The sequence below is a fragment of the Eucalyptus grandis genome, chromosome 5, assembly GCF_016545825.1.
Source record: "Eucalyptus grandis isolate ANBG69807.140 chromosome 5, ASM1654582v1, whole genome shotgun sequence".
NCBI classification, from domain to species: domain Eukaryota; kingdom Viridiplantae; phylum Streptophyta; class Magnoliopsida; order Myrtales; family Myrtaceae; genus Eucalyptus; species Eucalyptus grandis.
The window spans coordinates 5,881,746-5,898,610 of NC_052616.1; positions in this window are offsets into that span (position 1 = coordinate 5,881,746).

Sequence of the window (16,865 nt, forward strand, 5' to 3'; positions counted from 1 at the left end):
CCTAGAGAGGAACTGTTTCACCTCATGTAGCAACCCCTTATCATTGGTTGCAAGTAGTATATCATCCACATACAGCACAAGGAAACAAATTTTGCTCCCACTAACTTTCTGGTATATACATTGATCCATGACATTCTCTATAAAACCAAATGAAGAGATAACATCATGAAACCTTAAGTACCATTGGCGGGATGCTTGTTTCAAGCCATATATAGATTTCTTAAGCTTGCACACCAAATGCTCACCTTTACTAGAGGAGAATCCTTCGGGTTGTTTCATGTAAACCTCCTCCTCTAGTTCTCCATTGAGGAACGCCGTTTTCACATCCATCTGATGTAATTCCATATCAAAATGGGCAACCAATGCCAAAACAATACGAAGAGAATATTTCTTAGATACAGGAGAAAAAGTCTCAGTATAATCGATTCCTTCCTTTTGAGTGAATCCTTTGGCAACAAGTCTAGCTTTATATCTTTCAATGTTACCCAATGAATCTTTCTTAGTTTTGAAGACCCATTTACAACCAATAGCCTTCGCACTATCAGGTAACTCAACCAAATCCCAGACTTTGTTAGATGCCATAGAACTCATCTCTTCCTTCATGGCATTATACCACAAATTGGATTTATCACTATCTATGGCTTGTGAAAACGTTTCAGGATCATTCTCAGCTCCAATATTGTAGTCAGACTCTTGTAAATACACAATATAATCACTAGGAATAGCCGATTTCCTTGTTCTAGCAGATCTTCTCAATGTTGGATCAACATTCTCTTGAGGAGCATGTTGCTCAACTGGTTGTTCAACGGTTTCTGGTAATTGCTGAACAACTGGATCTACTGGATCAATATCAGCAGGTTGTGGAACTTCAACAATTGGTTGTTCAATAGCCGGCTGAAGCGAAGGGCATTATGAGCAACAACCAATCTTAAACTTGAGGTGGAAAGTTGAGTGTGTCGATTGATCTTCCTTAGGAACATGATCCCTTGGTCGATCGCTCCCACTGATCAAGTCATTTTCAAGAAATTTAGCATTTCTTGATTCCACAATCCTAGTGGTATGAGATGGACAATAAAACCTGTATCCCTTAGACCTTTCGGCATATCCAATGAAATACCCACTTATGGTCCTTGGGTCCAACTTCTTTTCTTGTGGATTATAAATTCTCACTTCAGACGGGCATCCCCAAACGCGCACATGATGCAAACTTGGTTTCCAACCCTTAAATAACTCAAAAGGTGTCTTTGGGACAGCCTTGGTCGGAACTCGGTTTAATATGTACATTGCCGTCTTAAGTGCTTCAGTCCATAAGAATTTAGGAAGTTTGGAGCTGCTAAGCATACTACCCACCATGTCTAATAAGGTCCGATTTCTTCTTTCTGCTACGCCATTTTGGTCCGGAGAACCAGGCATAGTATATTGGGCAACTATCCCATGCTCTTGAAGAAACCTTGCAAATGGACCAGGTACTTGTCCATCTTCAGTGTATCTACCATAGAATTCTCCACCTCTATCTGATCTCACGATCTTAATTTGCTTATTGCATTGTTTCTCTACTTCCGCCTTAAATACTTTAAAGGCATCTAATGCTTCATATTTATTATGAATCAAGTAGAGATACATATAACGTGAATAATCATCTATAAAGGAGATGAAGTATTTCTGACCACATGAGTCCATATCCAGACTACAAATATCTGTATGTATGATTTCTAATATTTCTGTACTCCTCTTGGCACCTTTCTTTGACTTGTTAGTCTGATTTCCCTTTATGCAGTCCACACAAGTATCACAATCGGTAAAATCTAATGTACCAAGTACTCCATCATTTACTAATCGCTTAATTCTTTCTATGGAGATATGTCCCAATCTCCGGTGCCACAACATAGAGGAATGTTCTTTCACAACACATCGTTTCATACCAACTTTATCATGAACATGCATCGCATCATAATAGGCATTGTCTTGTAAATTAATTCGAAAAAGACCATCAGACAAAGTACCACTCCCGACAATTTCAGATTTAAATGATAAAAGAAGTTTGAATCTGAAAAGTTAAAAGAGTATCCCAAAGGTACAAGTCTTGAAACTGAAATTAAGTTTCTAGAAAAACTAGGTACATAAAAGGTCTTTTCCAAATCTAAAACAAAACCACTATTGAGAACTAGTCTATATGTCCCAATAGCTTCCACATGCGAACGCATCTTGTTTCTGAATAGATGCTTTGTTCACTTCCCACCGGCTTCCGGTGGTTTTGAAAACCCCGCAAGGAATTCGAAATATGGATTGTAGATCCAGAATCAATCCACCAAGTGTTGTGACTTACATCAGTCATATTAGATTCATAACAAACACAAGAGATTGGATTACCTTTCTTCTCGAGCCAGGCCTTAAATTTGACACAATCCTTCCTTATATGCCCCTTCTGTTTACAAAAGAAGCATTTGGATTCTTTCTTAATGTCAGCTTGGGGAGGTATTTTACCTTTTCCCTTATGCTTGCCATAGCCCTTATTCTTTCCTTGTGTTGCCAAATGAGCACTTTCTCCCAATTCCATAACCAGTCTTTCTTGCTCTTGAACACACATGGTCATGAGTTCATTAATAGACCATTTATTCTTATGTGTGTTATAAGAGATCTTGAAAGGTGCATACTGTTGTGGAAGAGTGTTCAGAATATAATACACAAGGAAGGATTCAGATATCTCAACCTCAAGGTTCTTAAGCTGAGCTGCAATGTTCCTCATTTGCATGATGTGCTCACGCACACCTCTAATACTAGTGAGCTTCAATGATGAAAACTTCATAATCAGGGTCATGGCATGCGCCTTCTCAGAACTTTCAAATTGCGCATCTATGGCCTCCAATAAAGCCTTAGCATTGTTATGCTGAACAACTGAACCACGAATACTAGGAGATATCTTAGCTCTTATAAACATGGCACAAACGCGGTTGGACCGCTCCCATTGGTTATAAAGAGCTATCTCAGCTGGAGTGCTCGAATCAGTAGGAGCAGGTGGTTCGTCTTTCCTTATAGCATAGTCAATGTCCATCCACCCCAATTGAAGAAGAACTTACTCCTTCCAAACTTTATAGTTCTCACCATTCAGTATAGGAACATCAAACTTAAATTCAGAGAAATTCACAGGTTGCGAAACTGCATATCAAATAATCATGCTTATGTCACAAAATTTGAGGCAAATATGTACAAATAAATCATGTTTTACCAATGTAAACATGTCACAATATGAATCACATAACATAAAAACTACCTGTGGGCTAAGTTTTTAATTTAAATAGATTCATAATTACTTCATGAAGAAACTACCATATTATATGCATTTTCTTAATCCTGTGGGTAAATTAAGAAAAATAATATGATATTTCATCCTAATTAATCATATTAATATAATGAAAATTCCTGTGGGATAAAATTCATCATATTAATATAATTAATTACAATCAATGTCCATTTCTAAATATGATCCGGAGGCTTTTAATATATAATTTAATTAATTAAAGATGCTGTGGCCACTCTCTAATTAATTAATTATATGGACCATTGGACATTTAATTTTATGTATAAAATAACATAATAAATAAATACATCAAGGGCAGAACAGTAAATAAATAAATTGGCCAAGGGCAAGATTGCAAAAACATGAAAAATTTGGGGCAAAAGTGCAAAAGAAGCCGCGGGTGGGAGACGACGGGCGCGTGCCGAGCACGTGCGCGTTCAGCGCACAGGCGCGTGCAACGCACGCGCCTGGCAACTGCCGCGCGCGTGAGAGCGCGTGGCGCGTGGATTCCACGCGCCTGCAACCGCAGCGCGCGCGTGGGATCCACACGCCTTCTTCCTCGCGCGAACAGAACCCTTTCTTCGCCGTTTTTCGCCGTTCCGCCGCGGTTTCACCGGCCGTTTCTTCTCCGACAGCCCATCTCAGACCGAAATGAATTATGGGTTTTGAAGAGCATGCCAGCACGACTACATGGGTTCAAGTTTCGGCGAAAATGACGAAGAAATAAGCCCCAAATCATAAGAAAATTCCCAAAAACACAAAACTTCAACCACAGAGACTTCCGCCGCCCGATTAGCCTCCGGCGAACACCAATATACGGGAAAAACTCATGGCTAACGTTCCTCATGGCGGTGCGACCGAATGGGTCCAAAATCAAAGGGTGGGTCGTGCGGATTTTGCCCGGAATTTGGGAGTTTCTCTCTTGGCCTCAAAATGTCGAGTTACTGTTCATGTCTAAAATGCCCGAAAAATACACCAAAAAATTCGAAAAAACAAGGCAGAGGCAATAAACACGCTCTGATACCAAATGTAAGACATAAAAATTAATATGCGGAAGCCAGGATCAATTGAAAACAAACCTCCAGCCATTGTTCTTGTTCGCGTTCGTCAGAAAAGCCTGAAATCAAGAAGGTAATAGGCGCACTCTACTAACCAAATTTCCTCACGTACTGATGGTGTATTCTAAATGTGAGGATTTTGTGTTAGACCTTGATCACCCGTCAGAAATGAACGTACGTCCCTATTTATACATCGTCTCCCATCAAGACGGACGGTTGTCACGAAAGGGTACGAAGCGTGGAAAAATGTATGTCGAACAGTCGCAACCTTTAAGAGAAAATGCGGGTCTAAAATGTGGGATCACAAAAAAATAAATAACAAAGTCAACTCATGGATGACATTGCCTCTCACCAGGTCTCATTAAAACATTGTCATCCTCCAATAATCTAATAAAACCCACCACTTTGTTGGAAATAATGTCTAGATCTAAAACACCAATGTCATTCAACACGTAGTTTGAGCAAAAGAGGGGGCACGTGGCATCTGCAGTGGAGTTGTTCATGAATGAACACAGCGTTTTGGAGCAGGAAACCGAAAGGGAAAGGTGGAAACGAGTGGTCGATGCGTGGACGGACATCAATGAAGCGTTTCTCCATCCGACTGCAGTTGTGGGTGATTCATGTGGTGTACAGCTATGGAGATAATTAGACCCATATCGTGTGACATCTCGTTTTGTTACATAGAGATTTGAAATCAGATTGATGGAGTGCATATCTTTCGTCCAGCAGCAAAAGCAAGACGATATCGGAAGTGTCAGTTTAATGAGGTCTTCAAGAATTTTGACCCCAAAAAAAAAAAAAAAGAGGTCTTCAAGAAAGAGGAAAATTGACCGTAAGTAGATGTTTTAAGTGTTGGAATCCTGATTTGTTCTAGTACCTAAAAAGAGGTAAATGAATGCAATTTCAATCTGCATGCTGACTCTAAAATGGTTTGATAGCCATTTACATGGTGTTTTCATCTCTCAAATTTGTCTTTCACCTTAGACAAGTACATTAATGATCACTACGTATAAGGCTCTGTCCACAGTAACAAGCCAAGCTTGTTTAGAGGGCGGACATGAATTTTCTTTTGCTAAAAATTTCGACAAATTTTCAACTCTGAAAACATCAATTATCATCGCAAAACACCGGCGGTGAAAGAATCTAACATATTCATATTAAGAAACGATTCCTCATTCCAAAACAACAGCAATTTCATAAACATCATCATCATCACTAGTAAAATTTGGAGATCTCAATCCTCCAACTATTCAGAAGTTCTAGTCGAGGAACATTGCTCTCATTCGAGTAGAAATCAAAATGAAATTTCACATCATTCCTTCAGTAACTTTCCAAACGGTTTTGCTTTCCAATTCGGCCCTTTTCAAAACCTGAACGTGATCTCCACAATGACAACATCAGCTTTTTTTACCACAAAGACAAGTTCCGTGGCATGGGACTCATCACCATCAATCCTGTTTGTCCTTTGAGAAATACTCGGATCCTAAGTGCCTAAGCACGGTAGATTCTCCGACTCGTGCAACCTCACCTCCAATTTGGTCGGATTCGACATCTTCACCTACACGGGCATATTTAGGTGGCTTGCCCTCCACGGCCCTAAGATCCCCATCATTGACATCGACCTTAACACATCAAACCATCTTCTTCCCTAAGGCTCCAAGCAATTATTGCCAGAAGTTTGATTTTGAGGAAGAAGATGATAAGTTGAAGTAGGGGAAGAGGTTTATTTTAAACTCTAATTATTTTTCCTTGTTAACTAGAGAATAAAAGCACATGGATAAAAAACAGACGGACACATCATTTCAAAAGTCCAACTTGGTGTATAATATATCATGTAATTGAATAACGTTTAATTTGTCATTTGATCAATTTCAAAGGACAACACTAAACATTTAACGGTAGTTGAAGGAAACATTGAACATATTAAATTTATGAATGACATTATATATCGAGTTAAAATTGTGCAACTATTAATGTCATTTTCCCTCTAGTTTGAATGCCATGGTTAAAAAATTCTGCACTCAATGATGATAATTTTCGTTTGAAAGCATCGGATACAATGGGAATGCTTTAAAAATTGGAAATTTCCTTATTTAGCTTTTGTTTTTTTTAAAGCCCTTATTTAGCTATTTAAGTATTGTGTTTAGGAGACATTGCTATTAATTTAAATACATATAATTTCAAATAAAAGTACGAAGTATTTTCATTCTCTCAAAAGAAAGTTTAAAGTATACATTGTTTCAAATAAGTGTGTGAAGTGTCCAAATCAATCTCACATAAGGGACAAAGCTTGCTCACCAAGCAAATGCTCATCGGTTGGCAAGCATGTAATATTTCCGGCAACCAAAATAAGGGTATAATTGTCCAAAAGATTGAATAAAAAAATAGTCAAAGCTTTATAATTAAGAGTCCCAAAGTTGACAGTTTTCTTCTCCAATCCACGTTCACGAACGAAACCAAAAGGAAAGAAACCGTTGCCAGAGCGAGGACCGGTGGGAGCTAGCAGCGACGTGCGATCGGGCGGTGGCGGCGGCTACTAGCTAGTTGACATCAGATATTGCAACAATAGGCTCAAATGGAACTTCAACTCTCTCCTTAGAAAGGCATCCAGGTTGCCCGTTCTCCACAACTGATACTTTTTTTCCGGAGGACACTGAACACCTCGTTCGCTGCTTCTAACTACTTGTCTCAAGAACAGACGCAGATGCTTTAAGGGGCCAGTGCTTGTCTCAGACTCGGCACCAAAACCAGCCAAGCTCAGTATTAATATCACGCCAACAAGAGTAGCCACCGTCTCGGCTGCTGAACCAATGAAACGGCCCAGTCGAAGGCCCTGGTTTCTCGACCCGCTTCGCCCTGAATCCTTCTCGATCTCATTCATATTCTTCTTTAATTCGTCTGTAAGATTGGAAGAGCTCATCCCATTTCGGGCAGACTTGCGTGGGGTAAAAGCTCGAAAGACGAAGTGGAGGGCGGCTAGGGTATGGCAGAAGCAGCAGGTCGTTGTGGTGTGCCTATGCCACCGTTTCTCCAGCGAAAGTGGAGGCCTTTTGAATCACTTCCAATTTTTTTCCCTTTGAACTCCTTGAGCTTGTCAAGAAGCATCTTACAGCTGAATTCGATCTCAGAAATGGCAGCTTCCCTCTCGTGCAGGTGGTTTTGTTGCGACCATGCGGCAACGTGTTTGAAGGTTGCCGCCGCCACCGCCCAGTCACATGTTCCTGCCTGGTCACATGTGATATAGCTAGTATACATACCTAGAGGGGGGTGAATAGGTATATAAATGATTTTTCTCGATAATTGCACAATAACAGACAGTTGATAGATTTGAGACAAATAATAATCAAAGTAAGACTGAGAGAAGGGAAGAGAAAATTGAACACGCGGTTTATAGTGGTTCGACTTATTTCAAGCCTACGTCCACTCTTCTGCACTGACAGCCTATTGGCTGGATTCCACTATGAACAAAGAGATGTTACAGCGATGTTCTCCCTTGATTTCTCGGTGTAGATGATCTACCACACTCGCTCAAGATATCACTAAGTATAGACACTCTTTGTGTATACAATTTCGCTCAAAATGTATCGACTAATAATTAAGGTGCTTCAGACTCTGGAATTTCTCTATCTGTCATGCACTAAAGCAACTAGAATGTCTTCCTTTTATACTCCTTTATGCCATCATACCCGTTGGCACTTACCAAAGGAATTCCTCCAATCTACCCGTTGGACGGAATCAATCAAGAAGATCATTCGAGCTATTAAAGGAACCTAACGATAGCCCATCAATCCTATTCGCCCATACAATCAGGATCTTGGTTTCCAAGAATAGAACCTTCCAAGAATATTTCGTCGACCATCGGATCTTCAAACGATCTTGATTACGAATAAAAGAATCCGTTATTTTTATCCAGCCAAGAGATCTTCTCCAGAGGATAGGACTAAATCCTCAACCAAATACTTCGGCTCTGGATTGCCTTCATCACTGGATTAGAAAAAACTGTCAATGAGAATAGTCTTGAGTCTTGAGTCTTGAGTGCTGAGTCTGGTGATCTGAAAGTCTTCAGACTCTAAACAGAAGGTCTGTATTTATCCAGACTAGACTGATAGAAACGTTTTGTCAGCTTCAAAATATTCTAGAAAGATTTCTCCAACAATCTCCCCCTTTTTGATGGTGACAAAACTTTCCTGTAGATTTGAACAACTTTGACCTGCAAAACATTACTCAAGCAAAATGGCTATCTCATAAAGATTAATAAATCAACCAGACTCTGCATCCACAGAAAATCGGTTAGTCTTTCATGAGTAAGACCATACAACAACACTTGATATAAATGCAAACAGTCAAACATCAAAATCCACACACAAGTCAGTCAAATTCAAGTTCACACCCAAGTCATACTCAAATATTCAAACACGTCAAAGTTTAAAGAGTTCAAAAGAGTTTTAAAGAGTTCAAATTGCAATTCTCCCCCTTTTTGTCATCATTAAAAAGGTGAGAGAATAGTCAAGTCTGCTTGGGAACGCGCACAATCTGGAAATCTCCCATCGACTGGACTATGCCTTCCAGCCTCTTCAAGTCTTCCCGTAGATGAGCCACCTCTTCTCCTTTGGCATTGGCTTGATTTTGAAGAGCAAGGTCTTTCATTTGATCTGCGGGGTAGAAGATGCTTGTCCAGCATTCTTCATGACTTGAAGTTCACATTCGAGCATAGATTTGACCCTGCATTTCCAGAAGAACATCAAGGATACGACGAAAATCTGCGATATTGTCCATCTGTGTGCTCGCATTTGCTCTTTCGGATGGAGTGAAGGCAGACGATGGAACTTCGGTGTAATCGAGCAGATTTGGTGTTGACGTATCATGTCCTTCCTCAGGCATTTGAGAAGCCTGAAAATCTTCTGGATTTGCTGGTGAGCGATTCACACCTTCACTGTTGACAGCATGTGGAGTAGTCCTTCCTTGCTCGCCATCTCCCCCTGTCTCTAGGACCTCAATTGGGGAAGAGTGATGGTCATGCTCCTGAGCATCTTGATTCCCTTTCTCTGCGGCTTCATCTGCAGACTTTTCTTTTACTGCTTCTCCTTCTTCTTCAGCTTCTTTCTCTTCGTCTTCTTTCTCTTTCTCTTGTTGCTCCTCCGCTTCTCTGTTCTTTGGTTGTCCCTCTTCTTCTCTCTGTTCTTTTCTTACGCTTCTTTTCCTTTCTTCGTCGTTCGTTGATTCAGGTACGGAACGTCCGGTCCTTTTCAATGCGAGAGATAGTGAGATCTTCCTCCTCATCTTCATCCTCCAAGATAAGAGTTCTCATATTTTTGGATGGAGCACCCATGGGCTCCTTCCTTTTCTCTTTGATGTAGAAGATCTTTGGAGTCTTCACTTTGAACTTCTCCATTGCCTTATTAAGCTCTTTCAAACGCATTTTTGTCAGCATTTTCAAACCCACCACCATTTTGTCGCATGGTCGAATACAAAGAGTATGTGGAGGTTCAATGTTCAAGTGTCTGAAGATCTTGGTCACAAGACCTGGATAAGGCAATTGGCCCTTGTCCTTCACCATTGCTCTGTACATGTGAAAGAGAATGGTGTGAGGGAGAGAGAACTTTTTCCCTGAATTGATCACGTACATCAATTTCGCCTCGGAGTTAGACACGTCAGTCTTGGATGTAGACTTTGGCCTGATACAGTTGATCACAATTTTGTGAAGCAAGATGTTGATGGCATGCATTCTTGAGTAGGTAACTCTTCCTTCGTACTCTGTCTTTGACAAGTTCCGGTGTGGTACGAGCAATTGAAACCTTGATTGGTTTATATCGTCCTCTTTCAACTCCAATTATGTCTGCCAACATGTCCACATCTACCTCATAGACTTGGTCTCGAACACTAAAGGATATTCTATTCGCATCTAAAAAGCTAAGATTTGAATAGAAGTATGCTGTCAATTGCGCATAACCGTCTGTGGTATCGGAGCAAAATTGCTCAAGTTGAAGCAGATTGAACTTCTCCCTTAAGTTCACATTAATGGCATCCAAGAAATCGAAATCAACACCCCTAGGGTTTATCACCCCTCGTTTCAACAGTCTGAAGAACATATTCTCCTGTTCCTTTGATTTAAACAAATCCATCCTTTTTCCCTTCACCTTCGCAGTAACACCCATTCTAGGTTGAAATTCACTGAACATTTTATCATCATCGTTCCCGTCAGTCGGATTCAGTCCCGATATACGAGGGTCACTTGGAATGTTCGCAAGTGCTTCCTCAGCCTTTCCTTTGGGAGCAATTCCCAAATCCTCCATTCGTCGCAAAAATATATACTCATTCCCATAATTCTTATCTTTAAGGAAATCATCTATATAGTTCAGCGGAGTCCCAATGCTCTTCAACGCACGATAGAGCTTGTAAATAAAAGAGGGTTTTTGGACTCTTACAGGGTCTGCGTCCTCGATTATTTCTTCCTTCGGTTGTTGACCCGCACCTTGTGGGGTAGATGATGAAGAGTGACGTGGTGGAGAGTGAATAGGGCTCTGTTGCTGACTCGGTAATTCTTCCTCTTCGGTGAGATCGAAATGGGTAGGCCCCTCCCTCATTCTCTATGGTCCCCTATTCGCAATTCTTGAAGACTTTCTCGAAGAAGACATCCTTCCTTGTCGTTGAAAGATTCCTTTACTCGCTTTCCCAAGAAAAGATGACAACTTTCTCGAAGATGAACACGAAGTAGAGACAGGATTGGGAGGAGAATGCCTTTTTAGGGTTTTGAAGTTTAAGCGAGGAAAACTGTATATATATAACTCAATTTAAAAAGGAAAAACCAATCGGCACAAAGGAAAATGAACCGTCGCCTCTTTTAAAATTAATAACTGCCAAATAGAAGTTAATCTTTTTTAAAAGACAAGATTCAGTTTTTCACGGAAATTATAAATTAACTAAACTAATGATCGTACCTTTTCGAGATTGAATATAATAATAACTTACAGTCTATAGCCATGAATGTCCGAGTCGAGAGTTGGAGAGTCTCTAGACTTTAACTTCCTCAAGCTTCAAAATGTTGAGTCGGAACGGATAAAATCGAATTGATTTTTCTCCAAAGGCTTCGTGAATATATCCGCTAGTTGATTTTTTGAATCAACAAATTGAATCGAGATTTCTCCATTTTGAACATGATCTCTAATGAAATGGTGTCGAATCTCTATATGATTTGCTCTTAAGTGAAGGATTGGATTTTTAGTGAGATTGATTGCGCTGGTGTTGTCACATCTAATCTCTGTGCATGAGTCTTCAATTCCAAAGTCTTGTAGCTGTTGTTTTATCCATAGAATTTGCGAACAGCAACTTCCAAGAGCTACATACTCTGCTTCTGTTGTTGAGAGAGCCACAATGCTTTGTTTCCTTGAAAACCAAGACACTGTCTTGCTTCCAAGCAACTGGCAAGTTCCCGAAGTGCTTTTTCTATCAACTCTGCAATCGGCCAAATCTGCGTCTGAATATCCCATAAGATTAAAGTCTCCCTTCTTAGGATACCAAAGACCGATGCTTGAAGATGAAGCAACGTATTTAATAATACGTTTCGCAGCACTGAGATGGGATTCTCTAGGATCTTATTGAAACCTAGCACAGATGCAAACACTCAACAAAATGTCAGGTCTAGAAGCAGTAAGATAAAGAAGTGAACCAATAATGCTCCTGTAAAGCTTTTGATAAACTTTCTTCCCTTCTTCATCTTTGTCTATCTTCAAAGAACTTGACATCGGTATGTCGGTCTTTTTGCACTTTTCCAGTCCAAACCTTTTGACAAGATCATTAGCATATTTTTCTTGATAAATAAAAGTTCCTTCTTTCAATTGTTTTACTTGAAGACCAAGAAAGAATGTTAACTCTCCCATCATACTCATTTCAAACTCGTCCTGCATAGACTTAGAAAATTTCTTGCACAGACTTTCATTAGAGGATCCAAAAATAATATTATCCACATATATTTGAACAAGTAAAAAACTTTTGTTTTCCTTTTTGATAAATAAAGTAGTATCTACTTTACCTTTGACAAAACCATTTTGTATTAAGAACTTACTTAGCCTGTCGTACCAAGCTCGAGGTGCTTGCTTTAAACCATACAAGGCCTTTTCGGTCGAAGGCGAGTCGCTTCTTTGGGTCTTCAAACCCTGGTGGTTGTTCCACATAAACTTCCTCATGGATAAATCCATTTAGGAAGGCACTTTTGACGTCCATTTGGAATAACCTGAAATTTTTATAACAAGCAAATGCAAGTAATAGTCGAATAGCTTCTAACCTTGCTCTTTTGGTGCGTAAGTCTCATCATAGTCTATTCCTTCTTCTTGCGTATATCCCTTGGCCACGAGTCTTGCTTTGTTTCGTACGACTCTTCCTTTCTCATTCATTTTGTTCCTGAACACCCATTTAGCTCCAATAACAGTTTTACCTTTTGGTTTAGATGTCAATTCCCAGACATCATTAATGTTGAACTATCGAGCTCTTCTTGCATAGCTTCAATCCAGCTTTCATCAGATAAAGCTTCTTCTACGCTCTTTGGTTCAATTTCAGAAATGAGAGCCACAGCACTAGACTCTTCACGCCTTTTGGATCCGGTGCGAATTCCTTCATTAATTTCGCCGATAATGAGATCTTTAGGATGACTAGACTTATGCTTCCGATTCTTGGTTGATTTGTCAGTTGATGATCTCTTTCTTTATTTGAATCTTCACGAACAGCTTGATGCTTTGGTCTTCTAGAGTACGAGATGCTTCTTGAGTTGTAAGCTTTGGAGGGTGCAGGAGCGAGGTTCGGACTCTTCATGATGAGTCTGATTTGGATTCATCTTGCGTAGAGTCTTGAAATTTGACATTCATTGACTCCTCCCTGGTAGCTCTTCTTGTTATAGACTCTGTAGGCTTTGCTTGATGTAGAATATCCAAGGAAGATGCCTTCATCGATCTTTCTTCAAACTTACCAACTCGATCTTTTGCATTTTTCAATATAAAGCATTTGCAACCGAATACATGAAAGTATGAAACAATAGGCTTCTTATCTTTAAATAACTCATAAGGGGTTTTCTCTAGAATAGGTCTTAAGAAGACTCTATTGATGATATAGCATCTTTGTTGAAACAACTTGACTTCAGCCCAAAATCGTGAAGAAATCTTACTTTCAACTAAAAGAGTTCTAGCCATTTCTTGAAGAGATCTATTCTTTCTTTCCACAACTCCATTTTGCTGAGGAGTATATGGAGAGGAGAACACATGCTTAAAGCCAGATTCATCACAAAATTTTGTAAAATCTTGATTTTCAAATTCACCTCCATGATCTGTTCTTATACTTGAGATAACACATCCTTTTTCATTTTGAACCTTTTTAGCAAATTTTTCAAAATACGAGAAGGTTTCGGACTTACTTGCAAGGAAATATACCCAAGTAAAGCGGGAGTAATCGTCCACAATTACTAGGCAATATTTCTTACCTCCAATGCTCGGGTTACGGTTGGTCCGAAGAGATCCATATGCAGCAACTGTAGTACATGATTAGTAGAGACATGATTTATTGGCTTAAATGAATTTCTTACCTGTTTTCCCAGAATACATGGAGTGCATGGATCAGTCTTTTGGTATGGTAATTTGGGTAGACCTCGAACAAGCTGCTTTGATGAGATTTTGGCTAATTGCTTCATATTGACATGACCAAGCTTTATGTGCCATAAGCTTGCTTCGTCTTGAATTGAGATTAGGCATTGTGATTCATTTGGTTTCACATCCAGAAGATAGATATTTCCATGTCTTCGACCCATGAAAGACGAGTAGAGTCTTTGCGATTCGGAACATGTTCCTTCTTGAAAGAAGATCTTAAAACCAGTATCACACAATTGGCTAATCTTTGAGAAGATTGTAATTGAGTCCTTCTACTAGGGAAACATTACTTATTGTGAGATTTCCAATTTTCACAGTTCCAAATCCCACAATACTTCCTTTGATGTTCCCTCCAAATGAAACTTTTCCACCATTTACTTGAACAAGCTTTATGAAGCAATTTGAGTTTCCTATCATGTGTCTTGAGCATCCACTGTCAAGATACCACTTTACCTTTTTCTTGACGAAGACCTGCATTTAAAATAGAGTCTCAAGCTTTCTTTGGTACCCAAATTTTCTTGGGTCCTTTGGTGTTAGTATGATAAGCAGTATTAGCCCATACTTTCTTAACAGGTTTCCAAACCGTAGGACACTCTTTTTCAAAGTGATCCGGACTGTTACACTTTGAACACCTGAGGGCATTTCGACCTACAGACTTTACAAAAACTTTCTTGAAATGATTTTTGTAAGCCTCTCTCGAGGGTCTTTTCTTAATTCTTTCTTTTACTTTAGGAAAATCAATCAAGGGAATTGTTTTGCTGTCATACCTAGACCGGACTTATTGAAGTAAGGTCTTTGAGCTGAAAGAATTTTTTCAAGTTTTTCGGACCCTATTGAAAATTTCTTTGAAATATTTGATAAGTCAGTTTTTAAAAGGGCATTTTCTTTCAAAAGATTATCTTCATTTTCTTTAAGAGTGGAAACATTCAAGTCTAAAATTTTAACTCTTTCTTCTAAAACATTTTCCTTTTGTTTTAGAGCTGAGTTTTCTCTTTTTAAGTTCGGAAATTCTTTTGAGAGAAGTCTTAAGACTAAAACACAGTTCATCAATGTATTTAGAAACTTTGACAGGAATTTTAAAATTACTTGCCTCAAATTCACATGTCCGAGTCGATCCAGAATCGAGTCGAGTCGATTGTGCCATCAGACATAGGTTGGCATATTCATTATCACTTTCTTCACACTCTGTATCACTCCAAGTTTCGGCTTTGAGAGCTTTTCGAAACTTTTCAGCTTTTCCTCTCTTCTTCTTCAGAAGAGGATAGTTGGGTCTGATGTGTCCCTTTTTTTTACATTCAAAGCAAACTACATCTTTGTTTGGTTCCTCATCATCAACAGACTTGGTCTGCTATCTTTGAAAACTTTGTTTCTTTGAGTTGAACCTTCTTCCTTTTCTATTCAGTTTTCTGAATCTTCTTATCATGAGAGCAAGCTCCTCATCGTCCATACCATCTTCAGAATCTGTATCATCAGAATCATCATTTGATTTTAATTCAATGGATTTATTACCTTTTGGATCTTCATCTTCATTAATTCGTTCCACTTCATAAGACTGAAGAGTTCCAATCAGCTCGTCGACAGATAGTGGCATAATTCTTTGCGTCTCTCTTATTGAAGTCTTTATGTGATTCCAATCCTTGGAGAGTCCACGCGAGTAGCTTGTTTACCTTCATGGGATCAGAAATTGTTTGTCCTTGATTCTCAAGACCATTGACAATATCGTAAAACGGCTAAACATGTCGGTTATAGATTCTCTGGTTTCATTTTGAAGGCTTCATATTGACCGAGGAGAATGTTAATTCTGGTTTCCTTCACTCGATCTGTTCCTTCATAGGTGATATGTAATATGTCCCAAACTTCTTTTGCTGTAACACAAGAAGATATTCTGTTATATTCAGTTGGTGACAAGGCACAATATAAAGAGTAAATTGCTTTTGCATCGAGTGCTTGTCTCTTGATTATCTCTTCCTGAGTCATTCCGCTGGTCCCAACAGTTTCTTTCCCTCTTTCAGAGACTGATGCAGCTTTAGGAGTAATTCCTTTTTCTACAACGTCCCATTCCAGAGGATCCTTTGATCGTAGGAAAGCTTTCATCTTGTTCTTCCAGATGTTGTAATCCTTTCCATCAAAGTAGGGTGGTATCGGGTATTGCTTTGCCCTTCCACCAGCCCGGTGCTAGCATACTAGCCATGGATCTTTTACTCGAAGTAAAACACTTCAAATAAAGTGAGTACACGAGCTCTGATACCAATTGATATAGCTAGTATACGTACCTAGAGGGGGTGAATAGGTATATAAATGATTTTTCTCGATAATTGCACAATAACAGACAGTTGATAGATTTGAGACAAACAATAATCAAAGTAAGACTGAGAGAAGGGAAGAGAAAATTGAACACGCGGTTTATAGTGGTTCGGCTTATTTCAAGCCTATGTCCACTCTTCTGCACTAACAACCTATTGGCTGGATTCCACTATGAACAAAGAGATGTTACAGCGATGTTCTCCCTTGATTTCTCGGTGTAGATGATCTACCACACTCGCTCAAGATATCACTAAGTATAGACACTCTTTGTGTATACAATTTCGCTCAAAATGTATCGACTAATAATCAAGGTGCTTCAGACTCTGGAATTTCTCTATCTGTCATGCACTAAAGCAACTAGAATGTCTTCCTTTTATACTCCTTTATGCCATCATACCCGTTGGCACTTACCAAAGGAATTCCTCCAATCTACCCGTTGGATGGAATCAATCAAGAAGATCATTCGAGCTATTAAAGGAACCTGACGATAGCCCATCAATCCTATTCGCCCATACAATCAGGATCTTGGTTTCCAAGAATAGAACCTTCCAAGAATATTTCGTCGACCATCGGATC